At 40.3% G+C, this 16,964-nt stretch overlaps 1 long non-coding RNA gene across 1 annotated transcript in view; it reads left to right on the top strand.

The window, feature by feature from the left end:
• The first annotated feature begins 341 nt into the window (after positions 1-341).
• Positions 342-16,964, top strand: part of LOC140730371 (uncharacterized) — a 131,139-nt gene continuing 114,516 nt past the window's right edge. The window contains exon 1 of the long non-coding RNA XR_012099576.1: positions 342-513. This is a non-coding gene — a long non-coding RNA (uncharacterized lncRNA). The remainder of the gene's footprint in view (positions 514-16,964) is intronic.

Raw genomic sequence — 16,964 nt, 5'->3', positions numbered from 1 at the left:
AGCCAGCCACTGAAGAATTTACCGATATACCTCCTAAAGGAGGCAAAGGAAAAGCTTTATGCTTAAAAATAGGGCTTGTTTCCACAAAGTGGTTGCTGTAACATGCTCCGGATCACACGCGCAGGTCAATACATCCCCACACAAAAAAGATCTATTTAGACCTGCGGTTGAGAACATACAAAGCAAACAATTATTCAGGCGTTCGTGCAGCGAGGAAGCTGCATTCGCTCACGTACTCGCGAATGAATTACAAGCCACCAAAAAGGCACGACTCCGAAACCGCACGTAGACGCGATGATTCAGCGTGAGCCGAGAGGAGAATGCGAACACAGATACAGGGACCGGAGCCGGAGCCGCCTGCTGCTCGCTTTGCCCCCGACCAGGCGATGTCGCCCACTATCAGTGGCTGCACGCGGCCAATTGTTCTCCATAGCAATGGGCAGCAGCCAGGGAAGAAAGCACCCCCTGCCTTTGTGATGGTCCTCCAGAAACGCCTCGTGCTAAATCTCATAGGTAAGCTCGCTCTGAATTCATTCCGGCTACGTGTATGTTTAATCGTCATTAATACAATTGCTTGAATTTGAGAATGGCTTTGTTTTAAGACGCACACCTTATGTAATTGAGTATATTTCAGAAAATCTTGGCCAGTTATGAAGAGTATTTGGATATCTTGAGGTCCTGAAAAGTTATTTGAATACTCAGTGTGGAGGATTTCGAAAATCAAAGTTCCATGTTTATTTCAAGGATTTGTCGATGCCTGAAGTATATGCTAGAAGTGCATGTATTTGAGGAGACTTGTAATTTTATAAACGTCCTTTATAAACGTTATTATTCTCTGAACTAAAATATCGTATTTTAGCCTCGAAAAGACTTGCCCATCTACCCCAATTTTTTTATGCTAGGAAATCTATCACGTTGCTTATCTCAAGTCGTTCCACATTATCATCTGCCCTTTGAAGATCTTGTTTACCTTTCCAAGTACCCCTCAAGTTCTTTTGCAACTTACCATTGCTGTGGACTTGAACCAACATCTATAAGAGCACCTTTGATCTAATTAATAACAATGCATGCTATCCCCAACATTCTAATTCGAAATCCAGATATCAACACCATCTCAAACGCTTGCGTCTACAGACTTGAACATAGCGAGAAAGCCATTAACCAACTTGCTCACTTGCCTTCTAAAATGCCACGGGACAAGTATACTTGTAAACATTTCTCTTTCAGTAAAGACCTTCTATTGTGTTCGTTTTGTTCCTCTTCGATATTAATTGTCTTCCAACCTGCACCACAAACGTCCCTCTCTAGGATTGGTGGTTGTCCACCGTGCCCAACGATGACAGAAATCTTGTGTGGGAGAGTTTTTAAAAGTGGAAAAGCCGATGCACTGGGGTAGTTCCACTCTGTCAGCCTCAGAAGTCCGGGTCCAAACCGGGGTCTTCCTTAGTTGCGGTGGATGACCATGGCGTATTCTGTGCTTTGATATGCTCTTCGCTCTCCACGCAGCGTTGCAGAATGCCTTCCTAGCTGTTGGATAACACTGCAGATCTCATCAATCTGCCGGAGCATACTTCACATGCTGGGAGAGGCATGCTGTCCCCATCTCACCAGGGTACGAGGTCGCCGGCTACCTGGTGGTTCAGCCCGCCCGGCGAAGCGTAGTATCGGGGTGCGGCCACTGTCGTATGCCAATAGCTACTGCGAGCCAAAGTATCGTAGCGCCAAGAATTATTCAAGATCATTGCATCAATATTCCTGCAAACCCTTATCCCCATTTTCACTACACCTTTGTTGAGCTTATTAAGCTAGGTTTTATTGAGTACAAACTCTATTCAAAACCATTATAATGTTCTTATCATAAAATTGCACCCACTCTTTGTATTTCATTCAAATGCTCTTCCATTCTTACATTTTTATCTCGTTCAGAATACTTAACCTTGAAAATACTGTCTTAACTTACAAGAAAATCCAAAAAGTTTTTATTGCCTCATTCTGCCCTTATTGGTAGCCTCTATTCCCTTCTTCTCCAGCCCTTTACTTTTTGTGCCCACCTGGCTTCACCTATCACCTGCTAGCTTGTCCTCCTTTCCCTCCACCCATTTTTATTTTATTCTAGCACCTCCCCCTTCCTTTCCTGTCGTGATGAAGGATCTTTGCCCTCAGCAGAGACTGTTTATTCATTTTTATAAATGCTGTCTGACCTGCTGAGTTCCTCCAATATCTTGTGTTTTGCTCTAGATTTCCAGCATCTGCAGACTCTCTTGTGTATTTTGTATACTATTCCTTGGTAAAGATAGGTAAATGCAGAAACTATTTCACAATCAGATTTATTATCAGACCATGTGATATTTGTTGTTTTGTGGATTAATTACCATTGATAACCAAAAAAAATTTCTATGTTCATCAGGATGAAGTTTTTTTAAAATTTAAGTATTAATTTTCAGGCCAGATTTACATTCTTCAACAGTATATCTGTGACCTAAATTCCCATCAGTTTAATTTCTAAACTTATTTTCATCAACCAGTGCTTGTAAGCATTTGCCCACCATTGCACCTCTGTTGTCTTTTGAATAAATCTGGATTGGCAAGTTTTAGTGTCTTGGTTAACCTCCCTTTGTATGTTGATTTTTCCCCCCCAGGAAATTATGTATTTATGCAGTGCTGATATATTGATTTACTCTTCTGTCTTTATCATCCAGCTCAAATTATAGCCTTCATCACTCTAAGAGTCTCCATCTTACTCCAATGTCCCCAGGTATTCCATAAATTCCAGTCTAAACACATGGACTACCAGAAATAACTTTTTTGCAAGTCCACTGTTTTGAGACTAATAAATGAAAAAACTTTTTATTTCAAATTCCTTATTTGCATCTTACTTCATATACTTTCTAAATTATAGTTTGCACTATCTACTGTTGCAGTACCAGGTTTCCTTTTGTATCTGGAACTCATTTCCTACAAGTTTTTGTATTCCCATCCCAACTTTTCCCAGAGACAAACCCAAAGCGTCCCTTTAAGTTATGATTAATTTGGTTTGGTTCCTTTTTTTCTTTTTATTCTGCTTACTTTTCACTTTATTTTCTGGTGAAATACTTTGAATTGTTATTGTTAGATGATGAAAAACGTGGACATGTTGTTCAAATTGTGCTGTTTGTTTCTTTCAATGGCAAAATAGCAAGGACCAGCTTTCAATCTTTGGCAGCTAGAAGTGCATATTTTTAAAAACTTTTCAATAATAATAAAATGTCTCGAGTTCATTATTTTAGGAAGCTGACTCTTTTCCCTTGAGAGTAAAATCTGTTGTTTTATGAAATCAGCATACAAATTAATGGTTGTTGTCTGCTGTTGGTTTAGCCTGCTATTTTATTTAAAAGTTGGTTAGCAATAGTATTCAAGTGACAAAATTGCATAGAAAATCAGTATTTTTTGTCACAAGGCATTGGATTTTACTAAAGTGCTTCATTTGTGTTTAACTGTTGTATGCAATTATATTTAGATGTTGCTTGGAACTATTTTGGATGTGAATAGCCTAAACATCTATGGACATTGTGGGAATGTTTTTTTTTCCAAGGATTCCATTTGTTTCCTGCAAACGTGGGTTGCTGTTGTTTGAACAGATCCACACTTTGCACTTTCTAAAACCAAATTTTGAACCTTAATGTCACAAATGAATATTGGAATGGAGCTCTATTACAGAAATCCCGTGGGCACAAATTTTATTTTTCTTTATCAACAGGTTTTGAAACAAATCAGTGCCATAATGGTATTGTGGGATGAGAAATACCATGTCTCCCCTACATTCTTTCCACACCTCTCTGAAATGAGCAGTCTTACTCTAGGTTCATTAAAGCGCAGGAGGAAAATATTTATTAATGACTTGAATGAAGGGACTTGGGTAAATGTAGATGTGTTTCCTCATGATATGAAGCTAGCTTGGAAGTTAGAGAACTGGAATCTCTCCTGCCCTTAACATTTAAACTAATTATTGCCAGCTGTGTAGACGTCCTGACTAGAGACTTTTTTTGTAACTTCAACAAATCAGAATTCCTTATTCTGTACAAAATGCCTTTAACAGAGATCAAAAGATCACAGCAATCTTGATGTAACTGTTCACAAGTAGAATATACTTCCCTTTTTTTCAACCTTCTTATGAGCTAATCCCTGTATCTATTTGTTGTCATCTGAGAAATCACTCCATTGCTCATATAGAGTGTGAGTATTGTTGAAGTACAAAGGGATCTGGGAGACCTCGTACACAAAACATGGAGGACTGGCGCAGATTTAGGAAGTCAATTGGAATTGGAATACCCTTTACTGCAAGGAGTATGGAGTATAAAAGTATAGAAGTCTTGGTGGAACTTTAGAGAACAGTGATAAGATGGTACCTGGAGTACTGCATACAATTTTGGCCTTGATAATTAAGAAAACGTGTCATTCTATTGGAGGCTGCTTGGAGTTCCTTCTCTGGGTTGATTTTTTTTCTTAGGATGGAGGTTGTTGATGTAGAAAGAAATGTTGTGCCAATGCTTACTGAGATTTAGAAGGATGAATGGGAGCTGATCTTGACAAAACATATGAATCTAAGAGGATAAACAGAAAAGATGTGGATTTCTATTACTGGGGTTGCCTAGAACTAAGCGGTTCAGGTTCAGAACAAAGAGCTAACCATTCTAAGTGGAGTTAAGGAGAATGTTTTATTTGTGTCCTGCCTCATTGGAGTTGTCTACTCAGAGCTATAGATGTAGAATCATTGAATGCATTGAAAGCAGAGATTAACAGATATTTGAATGGCAAGGGAGTTAGTGGTATGGGAAAAGGGCATGACAGTAATTTTAACAAGAAGATTGGATCAATCGTGACCTCACTGAATTATAGCATGAACTTGAGAGGACAATGTGTCTTCTGTTGCTCCTGTTTCTTAAATACTGAATTTCAGAAGTTGGTATGCAGGCTCAGCAAGCAATTGGTAAAGCAAATGGAACATTAGTGTTATTGCAAGAAGGTTTGAGCATACTAGTTGGGAAATCTTGCTGCAGCTCCGAGGAGCTGCTGAGATTACAACTGGAGTAGCAGATACTACTTATTTAAAGAATGATATTCTTGTGTTGGAGGAATTTCAAGAAAACTTTACTAGGTTGAACCCTTTTTAAGAAATGCCAGCTTATCCCTATAATACATTAAATTATTCCTTATTTTGTTAATGTATGTGTAGATAAATCCTGATACTGTTTTGATTCAGTGATTTTTTTTTAGAGGTAGAATTGACTAAATGTCTATTTTAGTTTTAACATTCTTTAACTATTGCCAAAGTATGTTTACCAAAATAAACATAATTCATAATAAATTATTTACAAGAATAAACCATGCAAGGCCTTTTTATTCTTGCATTCATAGACAATGCATTAAGTAGTGTACATTTCTTGGATAATATATTCCTTAAAACTAATTGCACTGTTGCTACACATGCGGCCCTCTGGGGTGGTAGACCACTAGAATAATTGAGGGGCTTCCTCACCCAATCCAGACCCTTCTTGTCCAGTAGCAGAAGAACCCTACACTGCAGTCCTTCTCCACTGAGACCTTGCAGGGACAGCATCATGCCTCAATGTGTCCCTCAGCACATACCCTGTAGCCTGGTATGTGCCTACTAGCAGCATTCCTCCATGGACATCTTGATTTGTTGGTGGGCCAACAAGTTTCGAACAGGGAAAGGGTGTCTTTTACCAAGTTGATGATCATGATGTCTGTCTGTATGTGGAACAGCCCGTAGATCAGGAAGTCATCTCTGGTCAATGGAATGTGTGGCAACACTTATGGGCTTCCCCAGCACACCCTTAGGTTGTGTTGGTTTTCAACGCAAGTGACACATTTCACTGTTCATGTGATAAATAAATGAATCTGAGTCCTCTGACACACAGCATGACAGAGGCCCTTGCATCTTTCTTCAGATCCTTTTCACAGCCCACAGTCTGCAAAGAGATGAGCAACAATCTTGTACCAGCTACAATCATCTCTGGGGCAGTGTGCGTGGGCATGATGTTCTAGCCGTGCAAAAAGGATCTGACTGGAAGGACCCCTCTCACCACCAGCCAGGCAAGGTCTCGGTACCTGTTGGTGAGATCTGACAATGAGGCATTTTGCCTGATGGTGTGGAAAGTTTGCTCAGGGAACCACCCCACTTCATCCACTAAGTCCTGTAATTCTGATCACTGCCCGATGGACTTGTGGTCAAAGATGTAGGTCTGGAAGGACAGTAGTGCAGGAACATCTAGCTGACTGGGATGTTGTGTGGCAATGGGGCCAATCAATTTCCAATTTATGGCTCAATATTATATTTATCATCTGGCTCTTTGTGTGCACAGTTAGAATGTATTTGGCAGTGCCATATCTGGAAATTGCCATTGAAAAGTAAAAGCACATTGTCTTTTGCATGTTTGCTGCATTTCTGCTCCATTCCCTTTGCTTGCTCTGTCAACATTGCTGCTTCAATGATCTTGAATAATTCTATTACATTTTTCCTCTCATTTTAGTTATTCTAATCTTCAGTTTCTGTAATCAGCCCTATTTTCTTATTTGTTTTCTGTCTGTGCCCTCCTCCTCACTACTCCAATTTTCTGATAGATTTCTGCTTCCACTTCCTCCCACCTGCTGTAGATAAGTGGTACTTTATTCCTTCCGGCATGTACACCTGTTCACTTGTACAAAATTGATGAGGAGTTTAAACTTTGAATATAGTTCAATTGTGCACAGGTGTCACAAGAACTTTGTGGGTTACCAATAAAACCCAACCAGTGAGTTGAGTGTGCTGCTATTTGGCTCCTAATATAAGAATCACAACTGGTTTGTATTGGTAAACCACAACACTCCAATTATGTATCAGACTTTATTTTGGGTAATTCAGAATTCATTTTTACATATGGTAAGAATTGTACATACCCTATATCTTCTGATGTGCTCCAGTACTATGAAGTATCTGACAGGCATCATATGAAGTCTTGATTAATCTTTTTTTGGGCATAGTCATCTCCTCACTGATAAGCAACACTGGTGCACCTCAAGGATGTGTGCTTAGCCCACTGCTCTACTTTCACTCCTCACTCACGATTGTGTGGCTAGGCACAGCTCAAATGGCATATGTAAATTTGCAGTTGACTCTACTGTTGGGAACCTCAGTTGGCAACAAGACATTACAGGTGTGAGATACAGTATATCAGCTGCTTTCATGGTGTTGCAACAAAACCTTACACTCAGCTTCTGCAAGAATAGATTGTTGATCAGGAAGGGGAAGTCGGGGGGACACATCAGTCCTCATTGAGGAGTCAGAGGTAGAAAGAGTGAGCAGCTTCAAACTCCTGGGCCCGACACATTGTTGGAATCCAGAAGGCAAACCAGCCGCTTTATTTCATGAGGAGTTTGAAATGATTTGATTTGCAAATTTCTACATATGGGGTATTAAGTTGCATTACAGCCTGGTAGGAAGCCTCCAATGCACAGGATCCCAAAAGACTGCAGAGGGTTGTAGAATCGGTGAGTTACATCATGGTCACACCTTACCACCATCAGGGACACCTGTAAGAGGCAGAGCCTCAAGGAGGTGGCGGCTATCATTAAAGACACTCATCACCTGGGTGATTGTGTTACTGCCCATGGCAGGTGGTCCAGAAGGCAGAAGGCCCACTCTCTATGTTTTAAGAATAGAGTCAGCCATCAGGTTTTCAAATGGTTCATGAACACTATCTTATTACTCATCTTTTGTGCTTTATTGCCATAATCACTTAACTGATATTCAAATGATATTTTGAGAATTCATGGGAAAGAGTAAACAGGGACTGTTGAAGGGTCTTGGCCTGAAGTGTCGACTGTTTGCTCTTTTCCATTGGTGCGGCCTAGCCTGCTGAATTCCTCAAGCATTCAAAGTATTTTATGTATTGTTTTGAATTTTGTGAGGATTCACTCTTTTCTCCTCAATGTATTAGTCTATATCACTACCAAAATGACCCTGGACAGTGCTTTGCAACCAATTTTCTTTTTAAATTTCCAAAAAATAATTTGTAAGTGGTAAATTAGAACACAAATAAGAGCAAGAGTAGGCCACTGGACATCTTGGTGCTGACCTGTCATTCAATATTAACATGAATGATCTATGTTGGCCTTGACTTGTGTGAAAATTCCCATAATTCTCACTTTGTTAATCCGAAGAGTCAATTTTCAAGCCCTAATAATTTGATCCACCAATCTTTTCATCCCGGATCCGAGAGCTTACGTCAACTGTTTCAAAGCACCAATGCCTTGATATGAGTTTGCAGGCAAAGGCAGCTTTATATTTCTGCAGGAAAGTGCTGACTTTACATTTGCTGCTAGACCTGTCCTAGGTTCTGTACTGCTGCTGGGATTTTACAACTCTTGACATGCTAGTATTGGGGAAGGTGGTGGGGGCAGGAGAGACTTGTAAACAGTCTTTGTTTGAGCATATGGCACAGCATCCCTGAAGACTGCTATACAGTATATTTCATGGTTGATTATAGAGCCAAGATACCATTTGATGTAAACCCCAGAAGCTGGTTGTAGATTCCTTTGCACTCACCATAGTGTGTTGGCACAGTATTCTACAATTACCTTATGCCACTAGTCTTTATGGCTAGTTTCATGAAATCCACAGAAAGAAGACCATGGAGAGACAATAGAATGCAGATACTGGAATCTGGAGCAACAAAATGCTGGAGGAGCTCAGTAGATCAAGCACAAATGAATAGTCACGGATTTGGGAAAACTCCCCTCATTGGGACAGGCAGTTGATATTTTGGCATGAAATATTGGCTGTCCATATCTTTCCACAGATGCTGTTCCTCCAGTATCTTGCTGCTGAGGGAAAAAACCTTCATTAGTTTTCTGTTTCCCTGTCTTGAATAAGTGCTGTTCTTCGTGCATTAGGTTGCACTGATCAGACTTAAGATGAGGCTTTGATGACTCTTGACCTGCAGTATGGTTGCTTTGGGGTCATGCTTGTGATGCTGAAAATATGATACTCTTGCATTTTCATAGTTTTCTCTACCAGGACACAATTAAATGGACATGAAAAATCAATGGCAGCTCTTTGATTCAGTGGTTTCTTAAAATGTATTTTAACTGTGCAATGTAATTTTAAGCTGACAAGCTAACTTCAATTTAAGATGCAAGTTATTGCCAGCACAAAACCATGTTATGTCGACAAGATGACTTGCTCTGCTTGTAATTAGGAGGTCAGCTCATTAATCTCACTATAATGAGGCTCAATAGCTGAAGTAATCTGGACCATGTGTTGAGAATGTGAGCTGATGATGCATGCTTGCTTTCCCATGTGTGGTTTTAACAGGAGTTTGAAGTCACATCACTAAACCTAACTTTCTATGCACACTGTCCAAAAGATCATGTATTTTTCTTAATTCCTCAATGCAGAGCATTTTGTAAATGGCACACACCATAGCCAGATTGTTGATGGTGATGGGAATAGGATTTGGGAGAAGATGGGATTTCAATTAATTCTGCTGCATTGTATTGAGTTTGAGCTTCTTAACCAATTAATTGGCCAAAAACTGCCTTGATAACGAGGGCAAATCAACTTTGGACATGCTTGAACACAGGCTATGATGTGATCTCAAGCTAATTGACTTCAGAGAAAATCAAAATGAGCATCGATGAGCAGTTTTTATGTGAGTATGTGGTGCAAGAGAGCTTGTTTGATGTGTTCTATCATTGTGTTACTGAAGGAAAGTAGAATGGTGTGGTCATTTGGCCATCCCCTCTGTTTTTTAAAAAGACATGCATGAATGGGAGCAGTTTATATTTTTCCCCAATTGAAGCAAGTTTGAACACTGTTTTGACTTCTGTGCCTCTGTATTTAATTTTTCATGGTTTTCTATTCATGTAAATTCCAAGTGGTTCCTTAAGGTTGTTATAGTCAGGGGTGGTTGTAGGGATAGGCTCCCACTATCTATTAAGTGCTCCCAATCGAGTGCGTCTGAAATAGCCTCTGATAACCATCCAGCTCCTGGCCTTCAACTCTGTCTGGCAACCCCTGCGATGCTACTGATTTGGTCTCTGGCATGACATGGAGAGCAAGTTGCTTCCGTTGGATTCTTTAGCTGTGTGGAGAGAGGGAGCCTGTGACATGAGAAACAACTTGCTCTCTATGTCATTCTCCAGGGCTTACATATCACTCAGACAGCTGGGATGATGGGCTGAATTGCCACCTTATCTGTAATCTTTTTAAATAAAGATCTTTTTACATGCAGCATAATGTATATTACTGTGTTTAACAGTGATGACTTACTGTTATCGCATGGCGACATTCGATAGTGGTAAACTACTTCCTTACCTTTACTATACACACAAAATTGAAGACATAATGATAAGAGATGAACTTGATAAAATCAAGCTAATTGCTATTCACTGAATTAGTAACTCTGGTTCAATTTGAATTGCTGCACAATTAACCTGCAAGAATTGAATCTGATGCTTCAATTTGCCCTTGCTTACATCAAATATGAGGTATGATTAGCAGGTTACCTTAAAGGAGTTTGCGTCTTTACCTCTGAGACAATGTATACAGTACATATAATGTGTCCTTAAAGGGAATAACCTGCTGCATCACAGATTATTTCTGTTCATTTGTACACCATATAAAATGCATATGCCTATAAATAATCTATGCCACTTCAGATTACAGAGTACTGTATAAACTAGAAACTTTGTTTTGCATGAATATAGAAAGGTGCAAGATAACTTGACATTGCTGTCAGGATGCCTGCACTACTACCAAATAATCATAGTAATAGAGTGACAATTCTGATGTGAGGAAAATGCAAAATTTGTTCCATTATTTGAAGTATCAGGCATTTACCTGAAAGATTAATGACAGATTAATCATTGGCTTTTCATTTGACTGTTATATCAGTCTTTTTTCTTGGGTAAACTACTTCTTTACTAATAAATTAAACATATGAGCACCGATTTATCACGTTGGTTTCAGTTCGCAGAGTGCAACCTCATCCATTCTCCTATGTTGTTTGCTCACGTTAAATTGTATATCATTGATACTGTACCATATTCACTGTCCCAATGCATTCTCATTTACATTGGGGTGACCAAATGCAGATTCAGTGATCACTTTTCATTTCACCTCTGTTCAATGCATTTGTGTGACTTTGAGCTTCTGGGTTGTCGGTGAGTTTTTCGCTGTGTTGCTCTCACTCTGAACTCCTGCAGTACTCCAGTAAATCTCTCTGCTAACTCAAGGAACTGCAGCTTTATAAATTATTCATTTTACAACCCTTCAGACTGTCCCACTGCTGGTGCATTTGGTAGGCTTATTTTTATTCTGATGGAATGTAACTCTTCACAGATGATGCCTGACATCTAAATACTTCCGGAATTCTTTACAAACTTCATCTTTCTAACAAATGTATTTTGCTTATATACACTTCAACGACAAAAGCAATATTCTTGAAGATGAAAAGATATTTTTGACTATGTTAGAAGTAAATTTTGAAGACACTGTCTCAGGATGAGATTTTGTGAATCAAGTTGAGATAGCCCATTTCACACAACTGTTCTAGTTTTGCATTTTATAGAGTTTACTCCCATGCTGAACTGATAGTGGTGACTCAAGCTGAGGTGTAACTCAGAGTACCTGCAGCTTCAGAGTACTGCAGAATGGCAGATTACAGCATAAAAAGAGGTTAATCAGTCCACCAAGCTTGTGCACACTCTAGTCAAAAGTTATTTAGTTAATTTCATGGCCTTCATGGCTTTGTACTTTAAAAAATTTTTCCAATACTCTTGAATACCTTGACTGAAGCTGCTTCCAATAGCACAGACCCCTCCCACCACCCCACCCTCAGGACTGCTTTCCGCACTAACTTCTTGCTCTTTTAAGGAAATATTATGGTCCTTTAGGTTCTTCCCCCTCCCCCCCACTTTTGGCAATTTTGAATTGTGCCTTCTAATTTGTTAGCCACATTCTTCTTATGAAAATGTCATAAATATTTCTGCATTAAGCTTCATCTGCATATTCCACTAGCCTGCCTCAATCCCCTTGCAACTACATTTTTCCTCATGCAGTTAACTATATTTTTTAATACATATTATGATTGTGTGCACAATTTGGAAATTTGTGTGCCCTGTGCACCTGAGTCCAAGTCATTAATAACTAGCCCTTCCAATGACCTTTTGGGTTGGCCAGGGGTACCACCGACCACTTCCTGCCATACATTGCTGCTACCGTTTAGTCAATTTTCTCTAAGAAATTCCTTGGCCTTCAGTGTCTATTGTGAGCACCCTCTCAGATGCCCTTTGTAGAAGCTGGTATACCCAACGTCAATTGTATTTCCCCAAAGGTCATTTTGCTGTAATAACTAAAACTTCTGTCAAGTTGACAAAATGTGATTTGCCTTTAATGGATCCGTTCAAGTTTTCCTTAATAATACTCTTTTATCCAGGTGGCTGCTGAGTTTCTTCCTGATTATCATTTCTGAAAACCCTGTGATCTCAGTTAAACTGACTAGCCTGGAGGTACTGGGTCTATCTCTGCTTTTTGAACATTAGTGTAACACTTGTAATTTCTAATCTCCGAGCATAACACCTACGTCTCTTGATATTCAGAACATTATGGTTAATACTGTTTTTTCCCAGCCTGCTTTCCCTTGGCAAGGTAAGAGCCTACTTAAACACAAATGATGTATTCACTTTAACTGCAGTTAGCTTTTATTACTGTAACTCTCTTCAGTGTCAATCTACGTGCTGCTTCACCTGAGAGTCCAGCAAATTATTTGGGAAAGATGAGTTTAAGGTAATTTATTCACAGTGGCCAATACTCTGCCTTAACAGTTAGATCTTTAGTCTGTAATCGGTTCCATCTTGCCTCTTGCTACCCACTGGTTATTAACTAGCTTGCGATGGATTTTTGTTCACCCTTTTTATGTTTGCCACAAATACCTTTTTCTCACCCTATAGTTTATAATAATTAGAATGGTTTTTTTGCCTTTGTTATTAATCTCTCTCTATTATGATCACATTTTAAAGTTGATATTTGCTTGTTGTTCATCTGTGGAGCTTTGGCTTGATGGTTGCCTGATCATTTTCCCTTGCAAACTTGACTGACGTCTACCAACATGGTCTGGTCTGTGAGTGATGCCAGATTTGCTGCTGTGTGGTTGATTATGGAATGTCCTCTGAAATGGCCTTGTACTCCGTGCTGTTCAGTTGAGGATGAGCAATTAATGCTCACTTTGCTGGTGATAGCCATGTGGGGAAAGTAAGCTTCCTGTTGTTCAGTTACAGTTTTGCTTGGCAATCTTTGATTTTAGTTTACCCAGGTTAAATTTCTTCCCATGAAAATGACTCTTGACTGCCTTCCCCATGGTGGTCCATATCCTTGATCTTTGCTGTACTAAAGATTGGAAACAAGAGGACAGCTTGAATTCCTTTTAACCGCAGTTATTAGAAGATATCAGTGGAGTTCTGAAAATCCTAAAGGGAAATCATGCAATCCTAACCCTTAATATATAATCTCCTCATAGCAAGAAATGTGTTTAGCAATCAGAAGTGGTCAGCTAGTGACATTTCCCATTCATATTGAGATGTTACTGAGCCCAGTTATGGTGCTTTCATCAATGGCCTGGTTTTTTATCAAATAACGTAACACAGACTAGGGACATTCCTAGTCAATGTGGTTTAATTTCATACTATATTTTTCGTGAGAGCCAAAAAGTTCTTGTTTACAGTGATACATTTTTGAGAAAAATATTTCACACATGTAAGTTATTATGGAATGTTACAATGGAAATAAGCTAATGTTTTGACAACCTCATCAGATTTCCAAGTTATTGAGGAAAACCTGATAGTTTTTGTTGACTGGGTCAGTGTTCTCAATTTTAAGTTCAAACACGTTAAATACATTGAGCGCAAATGGCAATCCAAAGAGGTGTAAAATTACTGAAAAAAAAATTTCAATTCTGTATATGCTGGACTAATGCCAAACCACCCTGATACATGAATTTAAGCACGTACAGAGCTTGCCTAAACACTGTGCAATCATAACTCATTTGAGCATCGAATTTCACTTTCACCCAAATTGTCACCATTTGATGGCTCAGAACTGATGCTGCAAAAGCATACATTGAGTGAGGACTTCATTAAAGCAAGCTGCCTGTGCCTGTTGCATCTTTGATTAAGGAAAAAGAATGAATTTCAGTCCTTGTATTTCAGTCACTAGAATCCTGTGATAAAATGCTGAAAGGAAAAAGGCTGCTGTACTGCCCCCTTGTGGCTCAAATGTCTTTAAAGTTTTACAATCTTGAGTGCAGCCGATGCCCCAAAAGCCCGTACCTGCCAAGACCAGATTCCAATGAGTGTTAAATCCATTCCTATAAGGAACGTATTAACTGTATTTAACTGTATTAACTGTATTAACTGCTTTAAGCTACCTCCATGGTTCTTATGTTGTCAAAAATTTGCATTGCCTTCCTTCCTCAGTGCACGCAGTCATGAAATATTGGGGCGTAAATGATCAAGCCTACAAAGTAGATACTTTTTTGAAAATCATTTCAGAAACATTCAGAAAATCATTTAAGTAATCTAAGCAACACACACAAAATGCTGGTGGAACGCAGGACGAAGGGTCTCGGCCCGAGACGCCAGCAGTGCTTCTTCCTATAGACGCTGCCTGGCCTGCTGCGTTCCACTAGCATTTTCTGTGTGTTGCTTGAATTTCCAGCATCTGGTCTCTCAGTATATGAATTAATTGCCATACTCTTGTGAACGTGGGGAGTACTCAAAGTAGCTGTAAGATGGATCACAATTGCCAGAGTGCTGTAGGAACTCCAAACAACACACACAAAATGCTAGAGGAACTCAGCAGGCCAGGCGGCATCTATGGAAAAGAGCAGAGTCAACTTTTTGGGCTGAGATTTTTTTTTATCAGGACTGAAAGATATGGTGGAAATGACCAGTATGAAGAAATGAGGGAGAGTGGTAGAGAAAGTGCTGGCGAGCAATTGGTAGAACCAGGTGAGGAGGGTTGACTGGCAGATGGAATCGAGTGGGGGAGATGTCTGGAAAAAGTGACAGGGGTCGAGAAGTGATAGGTTCAGGCTAAAAAGGGCTGTAAATGATGGGCTGTGATAAGAAGGGTGGACAGACTCGAACGGTGGACATATGGCAAGTTTGAGTGTTTGTGTGATGGGCAGATGGAGTATGTAGGGCAGCAGAAAGTAACTGGGCGGCAGAAAGCTGGGGAGGAGTTGGTGGTGAGCTTTATTGGTGATTTGTGTAGTAGGATCTGTGGGGATTAGATAGGAAGAGAATTGAATGGGGAGAGTGGGGAGCAGGTTACCTGAAAGTGAAGAATTCTACTTTCTTCCTGCCGTGCTGTGGAATACTCAATCAGATTATGAGGCGTTGTTCCTCCTAGTTTACAATTGGCTTTTCACTGCCAGATGAGGAGGCTGAGCGCCAACAGGCCAGTGTGGGGAATGGATTGGGGAGATTGTCTCACAAGCGGGAGTGCAGATGGCCATAGTGGATGGAGCACAGATGGTCACCTTTACTGCATATGGCCTTTCATGAGACAACATCATGATTACTGAATGCAATAGACAAGTTGGTACAGGTGCATGTGAATCTCTACAGGTGCTATTTCGGCCCATGGAGGGACAGATAGGCACAGGTGTTACACCTTCTACTGTTGCAGGGGAAAGTGGCTGAGGAGAGGGAGGGAGGGATGGGTGGGGAGGGGATGATTTGGTGATGGGATCAGATTACAGCTGATGAAAATGTCAAAGAATGATAGGCTGATGGGGAGGGGTGGGAGCGGAAATGTGGGAAATTCTTGAGGGAGATGCAAGAGAAGCCACACTGAGTTACAGTGTAATCCTACCACCTGCCATATCTTCTCCCTCCCACCACTTTCTACTTTCTGCAGGGACTGCTGTCTTCCTGGTCTGCTCAAGCTCGACCTCCCTTTGTACTCTTCCCTGCAGCATTAGGAGTGTAACACCTGTACCTACGCCTCCCTCACCATCAATGAGAGACTTGTACGGTCCTGCTAGGTGAGGCAGAGATTCACATCTCTATTGCATTTAAGCACCATCTATTGTGTTCAGTGCTCCTGATGTGACCTCTTCTGTATCGATAGAATCAAGTGCAGACTAGGTGACCATGTTGCTGAGCACTGACATGTACTTTGTCTTAGCCATCTGGACGTCATGATTGTGATCCATTCCCCACCAGCCTATCTGTCCCATGCTCCTGTACTGCCAGGATAAAGCCAATGGTAAACTAAAGGAGTAGCATCTGATATATTCCATTTGGATATAATATAGCCTGAAGGCATAGACATTGAATTCCTCAATTTCAGGTGACCTTCTCCTTCTCTGTTCCTTTATCTTTCCTTCTGATCTACCCATACCTTCCATACAACCTATCTCCCAGCCCTTGTAACCCAGTTAGTTCCCCCTCCCCACCTGCCCTTCATCCGCACATTCCTTCCACTGTCCACCTGGATCCATCTATAGCTTGGCAGTTCCCTTTTACCTTCTTATATTGACTGTCTTCAAATCTGGATGAAGGAAGGGTCTTGGCCTAAAAGTTGACTCTCCATTCTACTGCTGCGCAACTGCCTATATTTCTTCAGTAGATGGTTTGTTTTGAAAATCCAGCATTTGCAGTCCCCTATGTCGTCTTGCTAATGCTGGTGTTGTGCTTTCATTTTCTCAATGTCATCCATATTAAGCTTTTCTGGCTATTTATTTATGGTTGTGTTTTTTTAGCAGCATAAACTGTAGGGTCCCCTTTTCCAGCTTTTGATTGTTTCTCCCTATACTTCAGCTCAGGAAGTGACTAATTTCTCATTTCTTGTAAAAGTTGCCTCCATCACTGGTGAGGGAGCCTTGTATGATCTTGGCTGGTTTATTCCATTATATGCTGTA

This window comes from Hemitrygon akajei, chromosome 7 (genome assembly GCF_048418815.1).
Source record: "Hemitrygon akajei chromosome 7, sHemAka1.3, whole genome shotgun sequence".
NCBI classification, from domain to species: domain Eukaryota; kingdom Metazoa; phylum Chordata; class Chondrichthyes; order Myliobatiformes; family Dasyatidae; genus Hemitrygon; species Hemitrygon akajei.
The sequence above is the reverse complement of the archived record's forward strand: the minus strand, read 5'-3'. Positions and strand labels throughout refer to the sequence as shown.